The sequence below is a fragment of the Papio anubis genome, chromosome 6 (assembly GCF_008728515.1).
Source record: "Papio anubis isolate 15944 chromosome 6, Panubis1.0, whole genome shotgun sequence".
Taxonomy (NCBI): Eukaryota; Metazoa; Chordata; class Mammalia; order Primates; family Cercopithecidae; genus Papio; species Papio anubis.
In genome coordinates this window covers 19,275,447-19,301,342 of record NC_044981.1, presented here as the reverse complement: position 1 = coordinate 19,301,342, position 25,896 = coordinate 19,275,447, and the positions used below count along the sequence as shown (strand labels likewise).

The 25,896-nt window shown below is 39.9% G+C and overlaps 1 long non-coding RNA gene across 1 annotated transcript; it reads right to left on the bottom strand.

Annotated features, from left to right (window-relative positions):
• Positions 1-12,200: 12,200 nt before the first annotated feature.
• Positions 12,201-24,350, bottom strand: LOC103883512. Its single transcript, XR_001901572.3, has 3 exons — positions 18,178-24,350; positions 16,915-17,017; positions 12,201-13,274 (listed from the first exon to the last, which is right to left on the bottom strand). It is a non-coding gene; the product is annotated as an uncharacterized LOC103883512 (long non-coding RNA).
• Positions 24,351-25,896: the final 1,546 nt, after the last annotated feature.

Below are 25,896 nucleotides of genomic sequence, written 5' to 3'. Positions count from 1 at the left end.
TATAACACTGAATTACTTTCTCATGTTCATGCATTAGGTATGATTTCAGAGATGCTGCAAAGCCAGACTCTATCTCAGAAACTGGACAGAAGGCACAATTTCCTTTGGGTTTGGTAAAAGATGCCTGTATCCCTATCATACCCATCCTCCTTCCTTCTAACATATTAATTGAGATTGTCACACACACACACACACCACACACACACACACACACACACACACACATCCAAACTCCAGGACCAAAGGGCAGTTGCTGACCAGTGTTAAATCGACCTTGCTGGGCCCATCCTAAATGGAGAAGCAGTGAGGTCTCTCTAAAACTGGGTTCCTACCTTTTCTCTAGGTCTTACGGTGATTTTTATCCGGTCTCCTAATTACTGAATTTATGATACTTCTTTTAGGAATCTGCCTGATATTCCTGAGGGCTTAACTATTGACTTCTCTAAGAGCTTGGGTTTGAACTGGACCTTGTACAATGATACCTGCCTTCTTGCTATGCCTCGATGTTTTAGACTTATGTTTAAGCTCACCTTCCTTCCTATCAGCCTGTTCCTGCCATCATTTGCTGCCATGTTTACACCCCTAACCTCTGTCTAGCTCCATGATATCTATCTGAATGACAACTAAACCCCAGTTATAATATTGAGCCCTAGATCCCCCTTGGGACATGATGCTCAGGATCGTAACGGGTCAATTATGCTGATTATCCTCTCATCCCCACCATTAGGGATAATGAGCCACGGTACTCAATGCAATGTTAAGGAGAGGATGCTCAGGAACAAACTGGAAGGTGGCTGCTGCCTGGGAGGAGTATGATAATAACCCTCACATCACATTCCACTTTCATGGCTCCAACCTGCACAGCTAAACACACATCCCTCCTTCTGTTGAACTTGGCCTTGGTCTCCAAGATCCAACCTGGCACTAGAAAAGCATGTAACTAGGACCCCTATAGCAGCTACTTAGTATGTTTTGAGTTCCTCAGTGTCTAAGAGACTGCCTTACATAGTACTTTCCTTCTTCATTTCCATTGCTAAACCACACTGATGTCTTTAGATTGAGATGTGATATCTCCTATAGTCCTATTGCAATTAAAAATGTATGAAGATATAAGCTCCCAATCCATTGCTAGGCTATCAGAACCTTAATGGAGATCAGTCATTCAGTAATTATTTACTGCTACGATTTTTGAGTGTAATATCTAGATGAGAAAGAACGAGACCTGGGACAGATACAATTTTATTGTGGAAGAGAAATAAGCTATGAAGAAATAAATTTGCCTTTGGGTTTTCTGTGGGTGGGGAGTGGAAGACACAGGCTTACATAGACTAGTGGGCTAGGGGTGTGTCTTCGGGATTCACTCAGCTGTACCACTGCCAGGGACCAAACAATCCAGAACCAATAATAGTCAACATAGAGACTGGACTTCCAGCTCTTTGGGGCAACTGACCTTCCCCACTATTTCCTGTATTTTCCAAATACCCAACTCATCCTAACTCACTTTCAACTAGGAAATATGTTCATCAAACCAACACAAATATAAAGACATTTTGTTCCATGTGTTTTGAAATAAATCCCAGAAGCCTATAAAAGGTAGTTAAGTCAAAGAAAACAGTATGGAAAACTATTTTGATTTGCCAGGGCACATTAAATGGAATTAAGGTAACTATTCTCTTTTCCATGAGCTTTCTAAGAGGCACATGAACAGAGACACTGACAATGTAAGGTCAAAGCACATATAAAAGAAAATTAAATTAAGTTTAACCTAAAGCTGCCTCCTTACATATTTCAAATTTGGCGTAAAGGTTTCTTCATACATAGTGAACTGTAACCTACCTGGATGTATAAACAGACTGTAATCTAGTCTTGTGCTAATCACCAAGTTTTGGCCAAAGGTGGCCAACTATTCAAACCTTGTGCAAATAAGGCAAATGCCAAGCTGGAAGCAACCTACATGTTTCTGTATTTGACTTCTGTTTTCCATACCTCACTTTCCTTTTTCGGTCCACAAATCTTCCTTGACCATGGGGCAGCCCTGGGGTCTCTCTGAATCTGGTTCACGGGCCACCCAATTCATAAATCATTTTTTTCTCAATTAAGCTGTGTTAAATTTAATTTCTCTAAGGTTTTTGTTTGTTTGTTTGTTTTCAAATTCATGGCTTAGTTAAGCAAATCTTGTTTATATTTTTTTAAACCCAGAAAGATGTCCAAGTACATGATCTTTGTAAATATCTCAGTTCATACTCTGTCTTGATCTCATCCTCTCACTTGTCCAGCACTATTCCTGCGTCTGCCTTTCTGTTATAAGCAAGGGCATCCTGATGGCTCATGGGAAGATGACCTCTTGCGCTTACCTCTGACCACCTGAGTTTTCTTCAGCCACACTGTCTGATGTTATTTCTGTGACCTTGGTGTTCCACAGACTGACCAAGTTTTGTCTCCTCTTAAAGCCACTGAGTACATGTGACATGGGGACAAGGGTCCACAGGTGCTTGTCTTAAACACTGGCTACCACATGTAGGAGTCCTTTAGGGTAAAACTTCACTTATGTGGTAGAAGGAATTTTAAAATAATATAATTTTTTGCTTTGTTTTAATATTTCATCTAACAAGACCCAGCAAGACCTTTCTGATCAGCTCAGTAAACCAAATTTGAACAAAATATTTTTTCTTTTTGTTTCCCCAAAAGCTAACCAATACAAATGGGATAGATAAAATTTGAAAATGTCAGACTTTTTCTTAAAAGTATCACAGGCTTAATTATCTTATTATTTTATGAATTAAACTGTGAGGATGAAGGATCAAGATAGCATTGTCCATTACCTTAGAGAAAGTAAGTCTGTGTTCCAACTGATATGTACATTTTTCCTTCCATTCATTCTCTTTCTAGATAGTTTCTTAAAAAGTTTACTTGGACTTGGCTGGGCATAGTGGCTCATGCCTGTAACCCTAGCATTTTGGGAGGCCGAGGTGGGCGGATCACCTGAGGTCAGGAGTTCAAGACAAGTCTGATCAACATGGTGAAACTCTGTCTCTACTAAAAACACAAAAATTAGCCGGGCATGGTGTCATGTGCCTATAATCCCAGCTACTTGGGAGGCTAAGGCAGGAGAATCGCTTAAACCTGGGAGGCGGAGGTTGCAGTGAGCCAAGATTGTACCACTGCACTCCAGCCTCGGTGACAGAGCAAGACTCTGTCTAAAAAAAAAAAAAAAACAACTTTACTTGGACTTTATGAAGGCCTAAGTGAACATTTTAATAGAATGATATTTCTAACTCTTAAAACTTATAACATATTGAATAGGCAGAACACAGGATTTTTAGAGAAGTGAAGCTCCTCCACATGATACTGTCATGATAGCGACACGTCACTGTAAATTGGTGCATACGTTCATACAGAGAATGTTCAACACCAAGAGTAATACCTAATGTAAACTATGGACTTCAGGTAATCATGATGTGTCAGTGTAACAAAGGTACTTCTCTGATAAGGATGTTAACAGGGGAGGCTATGCATGTGTGGAGGCAGTGGTATGGGGGAAATCTCTGCATTTTTCTCTCAATTTTGCTGGGAACCTAAAACTCCTCTAAAAATAAGATCTATTAAAAAATTATAAATATAATATTATATACAAAAATAATATATTTTTATATGATAACAGGATTCTACTATATTCAGACACCTCACCAGCTTTAACCATCCAGAATAAATAATTGGGAACCATTTTGCATACTCATTGTTTTGAGTTTCAGCATATTAACGTAATGATAAATACCCTCTACTAAAGTACCCTCTAATAATAGATTGTGTAGCCCTGGGAGGTCTTCAATATATCAGGGACACTTTCACCATCTGAGTATCTTTTTTTTTTTTTTTTTTGAGACGGAGTTTTGCTCTCATCGGTCAGGCTGGAGTGCAATAGTGCCATCTTGGTTCACTGCAACCTCCGCCTCCTGGGTTCAACTGATTCTCCTGCCTCAGCCTCCTGAGTAGCTGGAATTACAGGCGCCCACCATCATGCCCGGCTAATTTTTGGGTTTTTAGTAGAGATGGGGTTTCACCACATTGACCAGGCTGGTCTTGAACTCCTGACCTCAGGTGATCCACCTGCCTTGGCCTCCCAAAGTGCTGGGATTCCAGGCATGAGCCACCATGCCTGGCTCACCATCTGAGTATCTTATACTTTAGATGTCCCCGTGCTCAGTTCCTTCACATATAAATAAGAAATATTCTGATTTTTGGTATTTTACAAGGTTTAGTGGATATTAATAAATATATTTAAACTCACATTAGAATGAGCCAATTATATGTAGTGGCAGGGACAGAAGGCAACCCTGCCCTTCTTTTGGGAATAGTTCAAAAGGCAGAAGTGTAATGCCTCTCTAATGTATGACTAATTTATTTGAACTAGTTAATGTCTTATTCTTGCTCTTTCCAAACACCTCAGGAGCTTGTGGGTGTCAAACAGTTGGGAAAATTTAGGCATTTCAACTCCTCAATTCTCTATTTCTAACAACGAGGAGCATTTTAATATAATGCTCATTTAGCAAACATTTAATAAGCATTAATAGAATGGCCATTTAATAAACATTTATTCATCCATGCTAGCATCAGATTCAGAAAGAATCACAATCTTTTTCCTTACCATCTGAAAAATTAAAGTAGATATTTCCTAGATCTCCATCTCAATACTGCTGATGGCATCAAAGACAAAAAGGGCCTGAGAGTCTAAGGGAGACTAAAGAGAAATGACAACTAAATGCTGTGCTTAATCCCTGATAGGGTCTGCTAATGACAAAGAGAAGAAAAAAGCTCTGATGATCTATATTGGGACAACTGGGGAAAATTGAATGTTGATTTTTTTTTTTTTTTTTTTGAGATGGAGTTTTGCTCTCATTGCCCAGGCTAGAGTGCCAGGCGCCATCTCAGCTCATTGCAACCTCCACCTCCCAGGTTCAAACAATTCTCATGTCTCAGCCTCCAGAGTAGCTTGGATTATGGGCACCCACCACCACACTCAGCTAATTTTTGTATTTTTAGTAGATATGGGGTTTTGCCATGTTGGTCAGGCTGGTCTCGAACTCCTGACCTCAGGTGATCGGCCCACCTTGGCCTCCCAAAGTGTTGGGATTACAGGTGTGAGCCACTGCGCCTGGCCGATTGGTTATTAGATAACGATGTTGTATCAATTTTGAATGTCCTGGGTATGATCATTGTATTGTGGTTATGAGAATGTCTTTGTTCTTAGACAGATGCTAAAGTATTAATAGATGAAGTGTCATCATGTAGACTACCAACTTTCAAATGGTTCAAGAAGAAAATGTGAAAATAGATGATAAATGTAAAAAAATAAATGATAAATAGATAATAGACACATAGGTGATGGACATAAAACAAAGGTGGCAAAATGTTAAGACGATGATTCTAGGTGAGGGAATGGCATATGTTTGTTCTTCATACTTTTTTGGGACAATCTCTTCATAGATTTAAACTGCTCAAAATAAAAAACTAGAGGAAATTAAAAATAACCCAGGGGAGCAGAGGTATATGCAAGGTACAAATGACAAAATATTGATCATGTGTTGATGACTGATTATGCTGGCTGGGGGTTTATGGGATGTTCATCAAACTAGTCTTTCTATTGTTGCATATTTTAGAAGTTTCTACAATAAGGATGATATGGTTTGGCTCTGAGTCCCCACCCAAATCTCATTTACAGTTGTAATTCCCATAGTCAGGGGAGGGACCTGATGGGAGATGATTGGGTCATGGGGGCAGATTTCCCCCTTGCTGTTCTCATGTTAGTGAGTGAGTTCTCACCAGATCAGATGGCTTACAAGTGTGTGGCACTTCCCCTTTCGCTCTCTTTCTCTCCTGCCGCCATGTGAAAACATGTTTGCTGCTTCTTTGCCCTTCCACCATGGTTATAAGTTTCCCAAGGCCTTCCAGCTATGCTTCCTGTACAGCCTGCAGAACTGTGAGTCAATTAAACCTCTTCTCTTTATAAATTGCCCTGTCTCAGGTAGTTCTTTATAGCAGTGTGAGAATGAACTAATACAGAGGAAGTGTTTTCCTTTCTGTTTTTTTTTTTTTAATGGAGTGAGAATAATCCCTCTTCACCCTATCTCTTAGTTTTCTTCTATGCTCTTTTAAGTAGCCAAAAAAACAAGCACAATTATCGCCCTGTTTTCCTGTGAGGACAGTGGACTATGGAATGAGATCAGAAACTTGTGTTAATGGCAACTAAATTATTGGCCCAATGATTCCCTTTTTCTCCTTTCGTTAATATCTACGAGAAACCAGTATTTCCAATGCATTGGCTTCATTTGATGTTAGGACCTGGAAGAAAAAGATAGAACAGCACAATTGAAAAGACAACCTCTGTGGAAGCAACCAAGATGCCCATTGATGGATGAATGGATCAAAAACATGTGGTATATACATATAGTGGAATATTGTCCAGTCTTAAAATGGAAGGAAATTCCACCCCATGCTACAAGGTAGATGAACCTTGAGGACATTATGCACAGTAAAATCAACCAGTTACAGAAAGATAATTACTATATGATATCTCCTAAATGAGGTACTAGAGGAGTCCAATTCATAGAAGCAAAGAGTAGAAGGGTAGTTGCCAGGGGCTAGGATGGGGGCTGGGGGCTGGGTGGGCATTGTTTGGTGAAATAGCTTCAGCTTGGGATGATGAAAAATGTTCTGGAAATGGATGGTGGTGATGGCTACCCAAATTGTGAATGTACTTAGTAGGGTCTAAACTGTACACCTAAAAATGGATAACATGGCACATTTTATGTGATACATATTTTATCAAAATAAAAAGGAAGAAAGAAAGTAAAAAAAAAAAAAAAGGCTCTGTCTTTACATATCTTTGAAGTGTTGAAGCATCCTTGAGTTCAATACTCACAATGTCCAGAGGGCAAAAATGTGTTATGTTAAGTGAAATAAGCCAGGCACAGAAAGGCAAATATCACCTGTTCTCACTCATATGTAGAAACTTAAAAAGTTGATCTTGGCCGGGCGCAATGGCTCACACCTGTAATCCCAGCACTTTGGGAGGCCAAGGCGGGTGGATCACGAGGTCGGGAGATCGAGACCATCCTGGCTAACATGGTGAAACCCTGTCTCTACTAAAAATACAAAAAATTAGCCAGGTGTGGTGGTGGGCACCTGTAGTCCCAGCTACTTGGGAGGCTGAGACAGGAGAATGGCGTGAACCTGGGAGGCGGAGCTTGCAGTGAGCCGAGATCACACCACTGCGCTCCAGCCTGTGTGACAAAGGGAGACTCTGTCTCAAAAAAAAAAAAAAGAAAAGAAAAAAGAAAAATGTTGGTCTCATGGGGGTAGCTCTGGAAGGGTGTGTGTGAGGGGGTAGGGGGTGGAATGAAGAGAGGTTGGCTAATGGGCATAAATGTACTGTTAAGACAGAAGGAATAAGTATAATGTTTGACATCAGAGTAGGATGACCCTAGCTGACAACTTATTGTATATTTTCAGGTAGCTGGAAGAGAGAATTTGAAATGTTCCCACCACATAGAAATGATAAATACTCAAGGTAATGGATACCCCAAATACTCTGACTTGATCATTACACACTGAATTCATGTATCAAAGTATCACATGCACCCCATAAATATGTACAAATGTTATGTATCAATTTTTGAAATGAAAAAGAAAGGCAAATCTAAGAAAAAACAAAAAAGTGTTTCCTAGGGCTGTGTAAATTGCAGCTACTGGTAGGAACTCTCATATTAAAAGGGAACCTAAACCAGGGTGGCTTGAGGAGGCAGCATCCCAGAAGGGATGGCATTTTGAGCTGCCTTGTGGGGGGACCCTGCTGTGTGGCCCCAGTTCACCAGCAGTTGACTAGGAGTGAAGGGAGAGGGGAAGATTTCCTGGTAGTGCCTCTTGTAATACCTTGTTAGTACTTGTAATCAACATGGCTAGGATGAAAGAATTCTGGCTTCAGAACAGAAACATTGTGCTTTAAATTAAATCAGCTCCCTGCTGGGAGCCACTTACTCCCCTTCTTCACCACAGCCAGGGAAACAATTCAGAGGTTTCTCTGCATGGTTAGCAGCGTGAGTGACCTTCAGTCTTTCCACTTAGAACCGATTGAAGATGATCACGCTGCCTTAAACAGAAGTCTCCATCTCGCCCTTCCCGTCTCTCCTCCTCTTCCCAGTACCTCTGTCTCTGTCTCTCATAGAGAGCCTCACGTTTATTTGTCTTATGTGTGTGTGCACAGGAGGGGCTAAATCCACCCCAGATCTATTACCCTTCCACCTGGCTCAGAGCTGACAGTGAGATTTTGCATCTCCTCACTCTCCTCTCTCCTCCCTGAAGAACAGCAAGCCAGATGGCCATTCCCCAGTCTCCCAGCATGAGTTTGACTGACAGGAGCCTTTGATAAACCTCGGAAGAATGAAGTCATCTCCGGGTCACCGCGGTTGCCTGGCCTTTAACACCCCACACAGACCACCATTATCTGTTGAATAGGAGACAAAGGAAATTAGCCCTGCTTCCCTATCATCCCCATTATTTCCAGGCTGATTTAAACAAGGAAGCAATGAGATGCCCTTCACTTTTCTCCAAAAGGTACAAATGTCAGCTGTTAAAAAATGCAAACAAGAGGCTTTCCTATGTTAATGGCGGGTTTCTTTGTTATAGCTGAGAAGTGGAAAGTGCATTTTATTCACTGCCTTTGAGGAAAGACTTAACAGGCTTCTAAATAACTTCCTTAACTACACATACCTCAGAGCCACTGATGAGTGCGCCTTCAGGGTTTTAGCTAGAAAAAGAAAGGAGGAAGTGGGACTTCATTCCCAACCTTTAACATCAAAGAACCTGGACAAAGTGACAGGAGTGTTCTACCCATTTAACCCTATTTTTTTTTTTTTTTTTGAGACGGAGTTTCACTCTCGTTGCCCAGGCTGGAGTGCAATGGTGCAATCTCGGCTCACCGCAACCTCCGCCTCCCGAGTTCAAGTGATTCTCCTGCCTCAGCCTCCTGAGTAGCTGGGATTACAGGTGCCACCAAGCCTGGCTAATTTTGTATTTTCAGTACAAACGGGGTTTCACCATGTTGGCCAGGCTGGTCTCAAACTCCCGACCTCAGGTGATCCACCTGCCTCAGCCTCCCAAAGTGCAGGGATTACAGGCATGAACCATCACGCCCAGCTTTAACCCTGAAATTGAAAAGGGAAAAAAAAGGATTTCTCTCCTCTTTCCCAAAACAATTCTGTCCCACACAGTAAATATTTAAGTGCCAACAGAGCAAAGAATGAGGCAAGGGTACCACAGAATTGTCATTTAAGGGAATTGTGGCTGATTGTCTCCTGTCATTGTGTTGCAAGAGGCAGCGTGTGTGTGTGTGTGTGTGTGTGTGTGCGCGCGCGCACATGTATGCACATGTGGGCACTTGTGTATACACATTATAGCAGAAAGGCTCATTATTGGGAAGAAATGTATTCACAACTATTCCATAGTTTCTGACTATTAGGAATTGCGGTAAATAAATTCTCTTTAGATGACAGCCCACACTTTTTCTAAGAAGGCAATGCTCACCATTGTTACCATTTAGGCCATAATACTTTAGAGCTCTGAGTGCTGCAAAACAGCCAGTAGATTTCAATGAAAGGGCAAGTATGAGAGAAATCACAACAATGCAGGTGAATGAATGACTCAATCAATAAACACTTGTTGGGCATCAGGGCCAGACATTGCACTGGGTCCCTCAAGGGATACTAATTTGAAGGCATAGTCCCCACAAAAGGTTTCCAGCCTAGTAAGGAAACAGGAGTGAGACTGGACCTCGTTCTTAAAGTAGAACCTACATAAGTGAAAAGGTGAGAGGAGGCCCTCCCAGAAAGAAACAAAAGCCTGGAGAAGAAAGAGAACTAAGTGTTGAGGGGTTTCATGGGAATGGGAAGTACTTTTATGAATGGGGTTGAATTGTTGAGGGGTTGGATTTTCTGGATGAGGAATTTGCACTTCCTTCTTATATTAGTCTGCCCTGACTACCATAGCAAAAGACCACAGCTGGTGGTAGAAGCAATAGAAATTTATGTCTCTCAGTTCTGGAGGCTGTAAATCCAAGGTCAAGGTGTCAGCAGGTTTGGTTTCTCCTGTGGCCTCTCTTCTGGGCTTGCAGATGGCCACTTTCTCTCTGCATCCTCACAGTACGTCCCTATGCATGCATATTCCTAATCTTTCTCTTTCTCCTTATAGGGACACCAGTCATATTAAATTAGGGCCTCATCGTAATGACATCATTTAGTGTTAATTACCTTATTAAAGGCCATACCTCCAGATATAGTCACATTGGGGATTAAAGCTACAACAGAGGAATATGGGTTAGGACACAATTCAGTCTTTAATACTTCATTAGGCAACAGGAATGCAGGGACTGATGGGAGAGGGGTCCCTCAGGATGAGAAGTTATTTTAGAAGCCTAAGTGAATTAGTGAAGAGAGGGGCAAACTAAGAGACAAATTAGAAGGCTATTAAAATAGGCAACAGGTGAAACAGAAAGGACCTGAACTTGATGTTGGCAGTAAATGGATCAGGATGCAAAATAAAAGTGTTAAGAGAAAATCAATAGGACTTGATGACTGATCAGATATGGCAAGCGAGAGAGAAGAAAGATGACTTCAGGTTATTAATTCTGAGAGCCTCGGGAAGTGGTTGAAAGACAAAATGGTGCAGAGGACATAATGATATCGAAAGATGGCATGGAAAGGTTATGATGTCTGCAACTTAAGCTCAGACACACTATGTTAGAAACCCAAGGTTTGTCATCTTCTGTGTGTGAGACCTTAACAATTTACTTAACCTCCCTACTTCTCAATGTACATTTGTGTTGAGTTGGGGTGATAGCAGGAACCTCACTGAGTGGTTTGTGTTTTATGGATAAAAGGATATCTCCTAATTCCACTGAGATAAAATTCAAAATTACCATGACAGATTGCAGAAGAAGCTTAAGAACAACATATCGTTCAAACTGTGGTGAGGTCCTTTAAGGCAGAAGAGTTCAAAATAAATAAGACAAAGAACAACGGTATAGACATAAGAGTCACACTGAACCATGAGATGAACATGGAGGCTGTAACGTAGCTTAGAAACAAGTCTGATCTTGTGCACATGCAACAGAAATGCAACACTTGAGAATCATAAAATAATTATTTGCACTGGAAGGTAAGACACATGTTTTTAAAAAATGGCAAAAGGAAGTTAGGTGTGGTGGCTCACACCTGTAATCCCAGCAATTTGGGAGGCCAAGGCGGGCGAATCACCTGAGGTTAGGAGTTGAGAACTAGCCTGGCCAACATGGTGAAACCCTGTTTCTACTGAAAAATGCAAAAATTAGCCAGGCATGGTGGCGGGCGCCCATAATCCCAGCTTCTTGGGAGGCTGAGGCAAGAGAATCGCTTGAACCTGGGAGGTGGAGGTGATCTCAGTAAGTTGAGATGGTGCCACTCCACTCCAGCCTGGGCAACAAGAGCAAAACTCCATCTCAAAAAACAAACAAACAAACAAACAAAAACAAAAAACAAAAAACAAAAGGCAAAAGGAATAAAAAGAATAGAAGAGTTTGCTAAGGAAAGGAATCATCACCTACAAACTGCTAAAAGGTTATTGTTGTTATATAGTAATCAATTCTCCATCTCTACTGAAGGTGGGAGAAGAAACAAAATGGACTCAAAGCAAAGTAGAAGAAATAGAAATGATTTCTGAGGAAGAAATTCTGACAAAGGGGTGAGCATATCCTCTGGGCTGAATTATGTCCCCCCAGTGCTGACATGTTGAAGTCCTAACCCCCAGTGCCTCAGAATGTGACTGTATTTGGAGATTGGGTCTTTAATTGGGTGATTATATTAAAATGAGGTCTTGAGGGTGCACCCTAATTTAATCTGACTGGTGTCCCTTTAAGAAGAGGAGATGAGGCCGGGCACAGTGACTCATGCCTGTAACCCCAGCACTTTGGAAGGCTGAGGTGGGTGGATCACATGAGATTGGGAGTTCGAGACCACCCTGACCAACATGGAGAAACTCCGTCTCTACTAAAAATACAAAATTAGCCAGGTGTGGTGGCTCATGCCTGTAATCCCAGCTACTTGGGGGGCTGAGACAGGAGAATCACTTGAACCTGGGAGGCGGAGGTTGCAGTGAGCCGAGATTATGCCATTGCACTCCAGCCTGGGCAATGAGAGGGAAACTCCATCTCAAAAAAGAAAAAAAAAAAAAGAGGAGGACAAAAACAAGCACAGAGAGAAGACCATGTGAGGATACAGAGAGAAGACGGCCATCTACATGCCAAAGGGAGAGGCCTCAGAAGAAACCAGCCTGACTGACACTTTGAGCTAAGATTTTCAGCCTCTGGAACTGTGAGGAAATCAATTACTGATGTTTAAGCTACACAGCCTGTGGTATTTTTTTTAGGATAGCCTTAGAGCCCACAATACTGAAGATTCTTTTAGCATCTCCCTGCTTTGCAATTTTTGAGAACAGACTAATCAAATTATGAGGGGAGATCTCATCAGATCTTCAATTAACATTTTTATTCCTTGATGACAGCTCCTACCATTGTTGGTCTCTTGTTCAGAGACTCAGTGTGATTTTCAAATAGTTCGAGTTTTGCTCAGCACCACAGAAGCAAATGCCCCCACCTTTGCCATGATTGGTTTTCTGGAATCACAGAAAAACAGAACACAAAGTGGCCTTCGAGAGCACTGTCTAAATTCATTATGTAGCTTAATTGGGCCAATTTGAATACTTTCATAGCAATCCTTAGGTCCCTTGGGATGCAGCATAGTTCTTAAAGTGGTGATTATTTCATTTTTTTACACTTGCAACTCCAATTCTTTGTAATTAATTATGCAAAAAAATAAGAGACGTTTGTGGAAGTAAACATCTTGGTATTGCCTAAAAATTTAAAAACTTCCAATTCAAAACATGAATCCTTCTATACATGTCACCCAGTGGCTAATTAAATGCCTTTAATTGTCCAAAACTCCTCTTCATAGAGCTGCCCCTGTGGGTTGCGTGAGGGTGGAACTCTGTATTTCTGTGCCTTTCCTTGGCTGATAGCAGCTTATAGTAGTTGTTCTTTTAGTCCACCTGGCATGCGTCCCCATCCTACTTTTCACCTTGTCCGTGACCCAAGCCCAGGGAAGCAAAGTCCTTTCCAAGTATTTTTCAGGCTTAGCTGACGGTAAAGAGCCTTCTTTTCTCTCTGGTTGCTAAGCTTGATGAATGACAGTCTAGGGAAACAGAGCAGTAAGAGAATATCAAGTTTGTTACAAAAGTAAGCAGGGGAGGGAGAGAGAGAGAGAGAGAGGGAGAGAGAGAGAGAGAGAGAGAAAAACCCTGGTCTTAGTTTTCACTATAGCTAGCCCTTTTTCTGACTTTTCTACCATTTGGTTATGTGAGCCAATAAGCCCCTCTTGCTTGCTTATGATACTTCCAGTTACATTGTCATCACATGCGAATATGAAACTTGGCTGAGGAATAAGTGTAATACATCCTCTCCAAATGTTTGGAAGCCATCATTAGAGAGATCATATTTTTATTGTCAAACTAGGGCACTTTTGAGAGTGAAATACAATGCAAATTGCAATTATGCTGGGACAATAGCCATACACTTAGACCAGTCCTGTAAACTTATTGTTAGTCTTCTTACCCTTACTCTTTCCAGTTCACACATCCCTGATTTTTTCTTACAAGTCATGGTTAGGAATCCCTCACCATGCTGATTGATATCCCAGTGTCTCTCTTACAATGTGGTAGCTAGAATTGAATCCAGTGCTTAAGATGTAGATGACCAGGGCAGCAGATTACTTGGTTTGGAGCATATATTCCCATGAATCCCACTGATGCAGCCTCAAACTGAATCTCCCTCTTGCTGTCACTCTTCTCTTTAACAGCACTTTACACTGTGGCTAGTACCTGGTTGGTGTTTAAAGACCAATGAATAAATGGCTCATTTTGAGATGGAAGTCAACTATAATCCAGTTAACTTTTGGGGATGGAACTTCACATCTCTCTGTCTTAAATATCATCTTGTTAGTGTGAGTTTATATCTCACCATGTCATTGTTTCTCCCAACCTCTGCTCTTTGTTAAATTTAATAAGCATATCATCTCTGTATTATTATTATTGATGTTGATATTAGCTAACCCTTAGTGCTTCTTATATGCCAGTCCTTATTCTAAGCATTTTAAACTCAATATTCAGAATAAAATTATGAGATGAATATTATGACTATTCTCATTTTGAGGATGAAGAAACTGAGATACAACAAGGTTAAGTAGATTGCCTAAGGTCACAGAGATAATAAGTAGCAGAGTCAGGTTTCAGTACAGACACTCTTGCTCCAGAATTCATCTTCTTAATGACCTTGCTATTCCTATTCAATTAATTGATTATTGTTACTATTATTATTATTGAGATGGAGTCTTGTTCTTTCACCTAGGCTGGAGTGCAGCGGCGTGACCTCGGCTCACTGCAACCTGTGCCTCCTGGGTTCAAGTGATTCTCCTGCCTCAGCATCCTGAGGAGTTGAGATTACAGGCACCCATCAGCACACCTGGCAAATTTTTGTATTTCTAGTAGAGATGGGGTTTCACCATCTTGGCCAGGCTGGTCTTAAACTCCTGACCTGATGACCCATCCGCCTCAGCCTCCCAAAGTGCTGGGATTACAAGCATGAGCCACCGCACCCAGCTCAATTAATTGATCATTAAGATGTGGAACAGGACAAAGTCAAGGAGAGAGACTGTGGCATCCTACCATAAATACACAGCACTCAATGAGTTTGTTTTGTTTCATTATCTACTACTGTACATAACTGTATGATAATAAGCATATAAATAAGGCAATGTCATATGTCTTGCTAAAGTCAAGATACACTCTTCCCATCTAAATGTTTTAAATGCTTACAAAACATCATTTTATTAATCCAATCTAGAATTTTCTCTTGAGCTAATGTCATATTAATAGTTTTTGTTCTTTGTATTATTTTCTTCCTTCTTTCCTTCCTTCTTCCTTCTCCTCTCTTTCCTTCTTTCTCTTCCCTCCTCCTCTCCTTTTCTCTCTCTTTTTCTTCCTTCCTTCCCTCCCCTTCTTCTCTTCCTTCCTTCTTTCCTTCCTTCCTCCCTCTCTCTTTCCTTCCCTCCCTCCCTCTCTTCTTTCCTTCCTTCCTTCCTCTTTTCTTCTTTCTATTCCCTCTTTCTCTCTCTTTCTTCCTTTCTCTATCTTTCCTTCCTTCCTTCCTTCTTTCTTTCCCTCCCCCTCCTTCCTTTCTTCCTTCTTTCCTTCCATCCTTCCATCCTTCCCACTCCCCTCCTTTTCGTTCTTTCTTTTCCATCTCTCAGAAGAGTTACATTTGCCTGACTTCCTAATTCTAGTCTATTCTCCCATGCTCCATGATTTCGTAAAGATCATAGCCCTTGCCCTGGAAGTCCTCTCTTAACCCAAGCCTCTGATTTCTCTGGGTAAAAATTTGAATTTACTTAGGGATGTTAGCCAGCTTGTGGCTTTTTCACCTAAGAAATTATAGCTATTAGCAGAATCTGCAAATTTGCACAACTGGTTCAACATAGGCTTGCCAGATCAACCAATGACTTGAACTAACTTTGAAAATCTTTCCTTCTTTTGTGAACATAATTTCACTTTGAGGTATTTTAATCTCAACCTAGCCATTGTAAGAACAAATCAAAACACAAGACAATGATGGCCACCACCATCACTGGCACATAATATACTTCCCAACCTACCCCAGACCCCAAGCGATTACTAGGCCAAAGGTTTCAAAAGTAGCAAGACAATTATTTGAATAATTCCAAATGTAGAAAGTGAAAAAACGAAGTGTACAAAAATTGAAGAAATACCTGATGCTGTGGTCATCCTAGATACAAGTTCTTTTGGAGACGGAGAAATAAAAGATTATAAATGGAATCACAGCTGTGGAAATTAGTCTGAATACACAAACACAGGGCCTAAAATTAATTTAGAAAATCTTGAAGGAATTAAATAACGTCCAGATATAAATAAATATAAAAAACAGTACTCTTGACCGATCTGGCTATGGGATGCCCAACTGCCTGCCACTGGAAAGGGCAGAGCCAACAACAAATACTGCCAGTCAGGAGATGAGTTTTTTCACCTCTCTGCAAGGCTGAATAGAAGGAATTTAATTTGCCTGCTTGGCTCTTATGCAATGCCAGGTAACCTTAGAATAAAGAGGGCTTTGAGGGAGAAAGCCAGACGTGCCCAACATGTTGCTGCAATCATATTCTCCTCTTGTCAGATGCCTGCAGACACAGCGACTGACTTGTCCCAGACTGCTCATTGCTATCACTCAGATCCATGAGGCTGTGTCTCCCACAGAGAAGGATGGGAGATACAAAGGCTCCAACTGCTCTCACTGTGAAAACTCCACAGTGAAATTCCATCAGACAGAAGCCAGCTCTCTGCTGAGTGAATTGGGCCTTTTATCAGTCAGATTTGTATACATTATAGAAAGAGCCAAAGAAGGGAGTTACTGTACACTTCGTATATTTTTAGTTCCCTAGGATTAGTTGCTATTGGACCGAACGTTTGGGGAAGAGAAGTAAAAATGCAACTTCAGTCCTCTGTGTATGTTGGTGGCTTCCTGAGGTCTCCAAGTTTTTCTGGACTTGCCTGTTTGCTTTTCTGATATACCACGGTACGTTCTGTAGCACAGAGGGCATATTATCTATTTCATGTTCCAAATTTTACCTCTGTTTCATTTGTTTTTCAAATGATTTACTAATGAGGGCCACTGTGTGTGTGTGCATGTGCATGTGTGTGAATACACACTCATGCTCACAAATTTTCACTCATCTGATTTTAGATTTGAGCCTAACTCATACTACTCACCCAAAGCAGCACAATAAAAACATTTCTGTTGGCAGAATCAGCAGGGAAACCTTTGCAGTCCTCTTGCTTTCTTCATTGACTTTACTTATTGCAGAAGCAGTTCCTTGTGGTAAAATAAAAACAAAAACGAGCAAATAAGTAGGCTATGTGGGTGTAGAGATAACATTGCTGTCATTAGATTTACAATAAAAAAACCCGATATTGTTGACTTGGTCTTTTACAGAGTTTTGTAAATAGAAACAATTTTTCTACCATTTTATTCACTGGCATAATTTGTCGGTCATTCTTACTTCTCTTCAACTTTCTTTCAATTATCTAAGGTTTCAATTATTCAACAAATATTCATTGAGCACCTATTACGTGGTAGGCATTTACTTGGTACTGAGGATGGGATGGGACAATGAATAAGACAAGCATGGCGCTTGCCCTCCTAGACCTACAGGATATTCCATTAAAAATATGACACAAGGATTATTCCCATAAAATCCCTCAAATTACATTGTAGACACTATTATTAGGGATCAATGCAGGGATGATGCCACATCTCTAGGGACAGAAGAAGAGGTAAGGGGATGAAAATTAACCAAAGAAAATAATCTGTTTAGCAAGGTTTGTAGACATACTACTGTATGGCTCTCAAAGGCTGTATACAGAAGACGGAGTCCTTGCTTTCTTCTTCCATCCTGAAGAGATAAATCTGATTTCCAAACTCCAGGCTAGTTTCTATTTCCTCCTAAGCTACTGTGTACACTCCCTTCTAGTTTTTACACTGATGCTGCTGAACCAATATATTTCATCAGGCTCTACTTCTTTGGGGTGCAGTTTGAGTGTACTAAGGTAAAACACCTATCTCTTTACATGGAAGTGGCTTCTGGTCCTGGCTCAGAAAGACCCCCAGGCTTGGTTTAAGGCTCTGCTGTTGCTGTCTTAAAGTTCTTGATACTTTCAAACAAGGGGTTCCACATTGTATTCACAAAGCCTTAAAAATTATGTAACCAGTCCTGTCCTTATAATTAATGGGCAACCGGTAGAAAATTTTGGACCTTGTGGATGGTGAGACTCTGCTTGGATGCTAATTTTAAGCTCTTATCCTCCACCTAGGTTTAATAGATAACCAGGTTTTGGAGATTATGGCACTGGACAATTACTCATAAATGCTCAATAAATAATTCAAGTGATTACTGCCCTAATATGTATTTGACAAAAATTTACTGAACAAAGTTCTTACAGAGGGACCAAATGAAGCTTAAGAGTTGCACTGACCAGTGGCTTATGAGCTCTTTGACAGCCATTGTGTTGTTAAAGAAGAAATGAAAAAAAGCCTGTACATGATTGTTAAATCATACCTAACAATTGTTACGTAGAATATGGAACTTGGAATCAAGAGACCTGGGTTCAAATGCAGATTTTCTGTTTTACCTCTTACATGACCTTGTTTGAGCTACTTATGCATTTGGGGGCTTTTACATTTTTTTCTATCTAGAAAACAGGGAGAATAATACTATGTTCTGGGTCGTTGTGAGGATTAAATTAAACAGCGTAGGTTAAAGTGCCTATCAGAGTCTGTGCCGCATAGTAAACACTGAATAAACCATTGTGCTGGTTTGATATAATTATAACTCTTTACTTAGAATTCCTCTGCATGCATTCATTAAGAAAAAATAATGAGTTATTATTATTAGAATTTAATAGATTGTAATTTCTCAAAAAAAGATGATCATTATATTTGTTTTTACCTCTCTTCTTTTTATCTTCTCAACGCTAGCCAACATTACTACCAGTGGCACAAGGATTCTTTTCATTAAATAGGATTTATTTACCGGGACACTTACAGGGACATGAATCTTTAATAAGGTTCAGTCAGATTCCAGGAATTTTGTTTATGTGGTGTGTGTATGTGCACAGCTATGCACAATTAATCAGAGTTTTCAAAGTAAAATCAAGTTAACTTACCACCAAGAGTCCCCCGCCCCCTACCGCTTCACCAAATTACTACTGTCACTCTTTCTAGAATCCAACCAGTAAAGAATTTGGGGTTTCATCTAGAGATGTGTCTGCGGGGATCATTTCTACATCAGAAACAAATAACCATTGTTTTCTTTAACCAGTGCCTTTTTAGCCAACCCACAAAATAGACTTTGTCCATTTTTTAATTTAACAAGCAAAACTCACATCAACTGAGTTGGATTTGGCATAATTTTAAGAAGAAACATTATCATCACATTCAATTCTCTAGTTATTCTTGGCTTTGAAAGGTGAACATGAGGTTATCATCCAGGTTCATGGAAAGCACTAACGATGGTCTCGGGGGAAAGGGCAGTTTAGACAACTCCAAGGTAATGGGCGTGGATGTTGTTCAAGAGCTTCTCCATCCAGGGCTGCCAAGAGCACATTTCATTATAACCACAGACCATGGCAACTCTTCAAGAAGTAAATTCCATGAGTTGTGAAAATTCTGTATATATTTATTATAAAATATGCGGAATTGTTTCTTGACACACTTGGGTGTTAACTATTTGGCTGTATATTTTACATATGTAAACCAAAATAACTCAATGAAATAGCTTCGTTTTACAGAAGGTGAAACTGAGGTTTAGGGAATTTGAGAAGTGCTCCAGATTATACTTGGACCTGGAAAAATCAGGACTAAAACCAAGCCTGTCAAACACCAAAGGTAGTGCTCTTACCCAGAATGACACTCTGTCTTCTATTCTGCCATTTACCCTCCAGCTCTATACCTCCTCCTACTTTCCTCATTTACAACTGAGAACATAGAGAAGTGAGCTCGCCTGCAGGGCTTACCATGGAAGAGAAAAGAGTACGTAGAGAGAAACCAATTACTTAAATATTAGATCCACAAGCTCGATGTTCAGATCAGAGGTTTCCTAAACATCCTGACCTTACAGCTATCCTCATGCAATAGTGTATCACCAAAAAAATACATTAATATACATGCATATGAATGAAAATGATACCTCCCCCAAATTATCTTTTTAGAAATAAAACTGGGTTTTAGCTTAGACAGTAAGTACTTTCAGGATACAGATGTCTTTTAAACATGTAGCATAATTTTGGTATTTAATAATCTGGAGGGAAAAAAATCAATAATCATCATGGTACTAGCTATTAAAAATCTGTATTTTTCACATTCTATTATTTTAAATAAACCATTTGTAGTAGGGTTGGCAAACATGCTCATACTCAATTTCATTCTATGCAAGCATTGCACACATGAGGGACTCTTCGTTTGTTTGTTGATTTTGGCCGAGTTAAAACCTCCATTGCTATCTGAACATGTGAAAGTTTTCAAACCTGCTAACGTGGAGTTTGCACCTGACAGAAGGGAAAAACATTTTAACAAGCTTTATTGCATCTGTTGAGAGAAAATGAAATGAAGTTTGCAGTGATATTTGCTTTTTAACAGAGCCAGTGAAAAAGCTGTGGAAAGATAAACATAGAAAAAAAAAAAAAAAAAAAAGAGAGAACTTGCTCAGATTATACTTTTCTTTCTCATTTTGTGTTTTTCTGACTCCCACCTACTTTTCTCTCTAATTTTCTGCCCAGGCTGAAAAGGATAAAATCCTTTTACATCTCTACATGCCAATTTCCACAGCTTCTGCTCCTTGCTAGCAAGTAAAACGTGGTCCAGCCAGAAGACTGCATGCTGGTTGTTATGCCATGAACACCAGAAAATTCCAAGGAAGCGTGCAGAGCTCTATTCAAATGGCCACTAAAAGCCCTATACTGGGAGAAAGAGAGTGACTGTCTCTTACAGTTTTTTAAACTGGGCATCCTTGATGCAAAAGAATTTCCCAACCCTTTTACTAGCTTATTATCTCCTGCCCCCTTCCAAAAAATATATAAAATTAGCTTTCTGGATTCAACATGTAGGTCCAAGCTTCTGTTCATATGTCACCACCTCCGAATGGCCTGTGCCAAACACACTATGTAAAATGTCACCCCACACCCCTGACACCTTCTATCCCATTTTCTCTTGCTTTATTTTTCTTGATAGCAGTGATCACCACCTGACACTGCATCTTTTGTTCATTTATTCATTGCTTTTCTCTCCTTCCAGCATGTATGTGCCATGAGAGTAGATTAATTGACCGCTGTACCCCAAATGTGTTGAACAGGATTCCACATCTGATACTCAATATATGTTTGTGGAATTAATTAAATACCTGTGAAAACAAGCTGAATCATATGGAGCTGGCAGCAGTATACTGATATGCTATTTTCTGATGTCATTTGTTCTCACCTAATTCTGCCTGAAGAAAACCTTTTCAGGGAGGCAATCTTTAGTCCAAGTTTCTTCCACTTCTTTCTTCTGTTCTCTGTGTAGTCAGCCCAAAGGATATTTGAGTTCAATTTGCAGAGAAATGCCATAGATAGAAATGATAATGTCCCTTCAACTTAAAAGGGCCGAGCATGTTTTGAAAGTGTTTTATGAACTGGAAACCTTTCTATGAGATATTCCACTGTAGCCCCATAAAACCTTACACCCTGCTGGAATTTCATCCTGTTAAATTTGGCAGTGTTTCCTTCCTCAAGTAATGAGTTCAATTCGTGTTTTCATTTAAGTTCATACCCAGATACAAATCAGTGTCACTGCCACAGGCAACGTTTCGCAGAATTCCCAGGCGCCAGGGCTGAGGGATGGTGGGTTCAGAAGAACGTATGCCAAATTCTCTTTTTCACTGGGGGCAGTGTAGCATTTACTGTCATAAGCCCGCCTCATGCCAGGTCCCATGGAGGCAGTTGGCTAAGTGGGCTTCCGGCTTCTATCTCAACGCAAGCTCGTCTTCTAAAGCCTCTCTGGATTTCCTGTGGTAATCCCTCTTTGTGTCCCTCTGAGAAAGAAACAATAATCGTTCAGTTTTTTTTTTTTTTCCCCCAAGAAGAGAGTTCAAGAGCACAAGTGGTTTTAGTTAAGGATTCAATAAACACTTTGGCAAGAATGAGGAAAGCCGTGTAGAAAAGACCTAGCGGTTCTTCCAGTTGTATTAATAGTTTAAGGGGGTATTTTCCCATGAGGAAAACAGGGCATAGTCAATACTCTGAGAGACCACCTCTGTCCTTTGCTGATACATCAGGTAATTAAAATCTTATGCTTACTCAATGGCTCTTTTAAACATGGTATTATTAAGGAATGATTGCTTTTGCAACAAAGAAGGTAACAATGACAGCAAGAGCATCAGTGTGGAAGTTCTTCTCCACCTGTCAGGGAATCTATTCTGATTTGCAATGACACTATGACTTCTTGCAAGCAAACACCTGGAGACAGGACAGGTAGTGCTGAACTTCAGGACAATGCCATCACGTAAGTCTTCATTTGGGTCACTGCAGCCAGCTCATCCCTTCCTCAAGCCACATTCCCAGACTTCGAAGAGATCACGTCCACTTGAAGGAGAAAAGACAGTGGAGCACAAGGTTTGAAAATAACAGGAGGAAAGTAGTTCGAGGAAAGTAAAAAAAGAAAAAGATAAATTGAAAAGTAAAGTGTTTGCCTTCTTTATATTCAAGAGATCTAGCTAATTTACACAGACACACACACGCGCGCACACACACTCTCATATTTTACTAGCCCTTTTACTCAGCTGTAAATCTGTGACTCTGAGCTTCCACAATCAGAGGATTGAAGCCATTGTACTAAGAACCTCAAATCTCAGTATAAATAGCCCCATTGCTTTTCTTCATGCCAGGTGAGGCAGACAGCTGAGCCCATGCTGAGCTAATGGTTGACAGACCCCTCTGAGAGATCTGTCTGTGGAACTCCCTTGAGATGGCTATGCTATGCTATGAAACGTATTTTCTTTGTGTACAAATTGGAATAACATTTAGATGCCTGATGACGCTTTACAAGGCCTTCTCTATTAAAAAATAGTTATTTTTCTACTCTCCCTTTAGAGGCTTCTTCTAAACCCTAATTTGGTCCCACTACTTGGAGATCAGTATGCTACCATTTGGCATAATATTGAATGTCTTCCAAATCGTCCCATAATAAGCTGAAATATACATGTAAGTATTCATTTAATATGATAGCTTTTATATCAATGTGATGTATTGATTAATCAATTAATGTGTTAATTCATCAATTATTTATTGAACACCTATTAATTCCAGGTATTGCCCTAGAAGCTGGACACTGTGAGAAGGTATAATGAATACAAGCTCTTTGGCATGTATTAAAAATATGAGGCTTATGTGGGAAACAATCAGTCATTAATATACACTGTACATCATGCAGGAGATACTGTATGTAAAAGCTATTTCAGACACTAAGGCATTTGGTCCAAGGCATATTCTCTACGTTACAAGCAAATTCTATTTTGCTCATTCAAATAATTCTTGGCATTTTGATATTTTAAGTTGTCATATCTCAACCCAACATGCAGGAAGTGACCTGGCTTTGAAACATTGTGTTTAATCAGGAGCTTTGATCTGGTGTGACATCAGTGTGCCTGTTGCAAGAAACTGTTTTAAGTCCAAGAGCAAAAGCCATTGTCTCCATTATCTGTATCACACCTAAAGATGAGCTAGATTTCGCCGTGGGATGTTGAAAGGTAGAAGTTCACAACCTGAGGCTTTAGTTCTGAAGGATAGGGTCAGATAGCTGCAGAAATAGAAACATAATTAATCACCCTATAAAGAACTACTACAGGGATCAGAATGTTCTTCTGAAACCACCGGGAAGCAGGGCCTGTCGGACTGTTTAAGATATGCAGCCAGTGATTTCTTGAAAGAAGATGAGAGGAGAGAGGGAAGGTTAGGATGGAACTAGCAAGAGCTGTGAGGGGAACCAGCAGAAGGGAAAACGGCCGATGCCAAGTTGTCAGTGGAGAAGGAGTGTGATGCTCTTACAGAGCTAGAAGAGGTCAATAAATCACCACCCTTATCTTGCAAACAGAGCCTGTGACTTCAAAAATTAGCTCATTTATTCTGCACAATTAAATTTATTGAAGTGTGACAGAAAAAGTTTAGCAGGCAGTGAAGCAGAAAGCCAGCAACAGCCGAGGCGAGCATCTGAGTGAATGACACAATTAGTTGATTTTCATTTTATTTATCAATATAATTATTGAATTGTATTTATCCTTTTTCACAGATTTCCACAATTATTACTGCTCGAGCCTCTAGGGAAAGAATTAGTTCAAATTTTCCGTCTAAGTTAATGTGATTATGGAGCTGCTAATAAAAGGAAAGTTCTTTAAAGTGCTACACAATCTTGTATTCAATGTCACTCCCATCATCGGGCTTAGAAAACCAGTCCCTTTTCATGTGAACGTGGTAAATTGAATTTAAATTTGTATATGTATGGAATTCCCCAGGTAGGAACTGAGCTGAGGCTGGTCAATGCCCTCCTTTCTGGTACTGTAAAGGATTTGTCTTGTATTTAAAATTGGAGACCAGAACTTTTTGTTTGTTTGTTTGTTTTGGTTTTGAATATAATGAAAAAAGAAATCCTCAAAAATTTCCTATTCTTTATGAAGTTTGTAAAAGAAAAAAGGATAAAGGTGGGGGGAGGGGGGAGGGATTGCATTGGGAGTTATACCTGATGTAAATGACGAGTTGATGGGTGCAGCACACCAACATGGCACAAGTATACATATGTAACAAACCTGCACGTTATGCACATGTACCCTACAACTTAAAGTATAATAATAATAAATAAATTAAAAATAAAGAAAGAAAGAAAGAAAGAAACCTAATCATGAAAATGCAAGTATATTTAACAATTAAAGGGTGGAAGAAATGAATGAACGAACAAATGAATGAATGAATTAGTAGCACAAAGCTGTTTGATTGAACCATATATGGATAGAACTGTTTCCATCCATCAAGTGTCCTTGAATATGCCCCTTTAGTGGAATCTTTTAAACATGATTCTGAAGTAGATTAATAACAAGTGTTATAAACCACTTTATAGAAATATATAAATTATGAAAAATTAAATTATATTAAATGACAAAAAAAAAAAGAAAGAAAAAAGGATAAAGGTGATGGAACTGCTTTCTTTTTTGTTTTATCTTGGCTTTATCAGGACCTGGCATTCCACTGTGTCCCTGTGAAAGCATGTCAAAACAACAACAACAACAAAAAAGAAAAATATAAGTTGTTAAGACGGTATGCATGTTCCAGAGGAGAGATGGAGCACAGCCTGACACACAGTGTGTGGGAACCTAGTTTATCCCCCTGAAGCAGCAGTGTAGGAACGTACCAGCTGTATGGATCTGAATCATCTTCTCCCAATACATCAAGACAATGGCTGCCAAAGGACACCCTTCCTGCATGGTATGAAAAATAACCCATTTCCTAGAGAGGGGAACTCAGTCTCAATCATCATCTCCAGGTCTTTCAGTTAAATGTTTTCTCGTTCTGAGAGACGGTCAGTTTCTCTGTGAAGGTGGAGTGAAGACAACTCAAGTTCAACTTCTAATAAACCCAACAAAGTATATAGGTTCCCAAGAAATCTGTTAAAGCAGTGATTTTCAAGCTCAGAATCCATAAGGATCATAGGGTACATGTTAAAATGAAGATTCTTAGGTCCTATCTCCAGAGAGGAATTTGGCTTGCATTTCAAAATGAATATTCCATTGGCTGTGGTTTGGGAACCAACTTCAAGAAATATTGGAAGTGCTAAAGTAAATCATGAACTTGAGCAGTGGAAGCTCTTCCAAAGATAAACGGTTCTGCCATCCATAAAACTGGGAGAACTGCTGACTCGCAGGTAAGGAAGAGAACACTAAATTCTGACCCTAATATAGCACCTAACACGCAAACTAAAGCAGGATTTATCACTGCCACATATTCAGCGTGATCATTTATCTAGTTCTTACTAACGTGGGATAGACTCATAGAAAGAGCTAATATTTATTGTCACTATTATAACCCAAAATTATTCTTTTCTTTTTTAAAGTTTTATTCCAGGTTCAGGGGTGCGTATGAAGGTTTGTTACATGGGTAAACTTGTGTCAGGGGGGT